Genomic DNA, 1,474 nt, shown 5'->3' with positions numbered 1-1,474 from the left:
CAGACACGTCACCCCCTGGAGCCCTTCCCTGTCTCACTGCTCCCCAAAGGCACCTTGTGCAGCCTGTGCTTCCCTGGCCTGCACTTTGGCCCCTGTCCCAGATGGTGCCACCTTGGTTTGTCTTCACTCCCAGCAGAGCTCTACCAATGCCAGGGCCTTTCCAAAGGGACATTCCAAAGGAGTCTCTCTTTTTCCTGTGAGCTTCAGCACCACTGTTCTGCCTGTTATCTGGGCTATTGAGATTCCCTAATCTCTCATATCCTCACACCTGTCTTAACACACTGACCATCTCCAGGGTTATCTTCTCACACAGACTGTCAGGAAAAAGGCCCTTCCCAGTTTTCTCCTCTCCTTCCTCTTTCTCCATTCAGATCTCTCTCACCTGGGTATGTGGGAAGGGAGGTGAAAGCTTGTTTGTCATCAGGAGTCTGATTGTCTCCTTAGCAAGCTCCTGAATTGTGTCTCTACCAATGCTTTTGTATGGACTTGTTAAAAACCTTTCTGATAACGTTGTCCCTGACAGAAAGGGGACACCACCAGGGGCAGCTTGTACTGACCATGTGCTTACAGGAGTTTTCATGTTTAGGGAGGTTGTTCATGCTTTATATTTCTTGTCATTTCCTAGAAAGAGGAAAACTTTTCCTGGGCCTGTATGCAAGCAGAGCTCTAAGGAGAGCAGGTGGGAGGTGGTTCTACGGGGCTGGAACATCCAGCTGCAGAGCTCAAAGTCTAATGCAAGAAGGGGGATGTCAGTCCAAGATGGGCCATGTCAGAACTTGTGAGGTTGGGGGTTGAGGAGCAAGGTTGATCATACAGGGTTAGTCTGGATCTCCTGAGGAGACACTCAGAATCAAGATCACTTGGAGAACACCTGTATCACCTCTCCACTGAACTGAAAAATATCCATCCTTGAATTAAAAAAAAAAGTGCATACTTTGAAGACTTGTTTTGAAATTGCTACTAATCTCTTTTGCCCCCTTATCTTTGTGTCCAAATCCTTTGCACTGTGACCCTCTTGCATCCCAAGGCTCTGTGTAAATCACTCCCTTTCATAGAAAATTATATTTTTGTGACTTCTACTTTAAAATCATCCTCCTTAGCTAAACTACAAAACAAGTCCAATTAGTCGTTGAAGAATTGAAAACAATAAGATAATTAAAGGAAAGAAAATAAGTTGTTTTTCTGTATTTTAATGAGCCCCACAGTGTGTTTAGAGACAAATCCATTGTCCTCAATTACTGAGAGAAGATTGAAGAAGCTGCTCAAGAAGTCAGAAGCCAAACTGCCAGTCCCTTAAAGCATTGCTGGGCCCCACTGAGGGCAGGCACTGACAAAGCCTCCCCAGGGACTCCTGAGAGCAGATCCTTGCAGGCCAGGAGTGCAGGCAGACAAAGGAAAGTGTCTTGTGGTGGCCTGAGGGGCAGAGGCAGCTGCCAGAGCCAAGGGCACAAAGGCCTGGGTGCCTTTGGGCCTT

The sequence above is a fragment of the Empidonax traillii genome, unplaced genomic scaffold, assembly GCF_003031625.1.
Source record: "Empidonax traillii isolate 1590-97213 ecotype Southwest subspecies unplaced genomic scaffold, ASM303162v1 scaffold6296:size25167, whole genome shotgun sequence".
Classification (NCBI taxonomy): domain Eukaryota; kingdom Metazoa; phylum Chordata; class Aves; order Passeriformes; family Tyrannidae; genus Empidonax; species Empidonax traillii.
The sequence above is the reverse complement of the archived record's forward strand: the minus strand, read 5'-3'. Positions refer to the sequence as shown.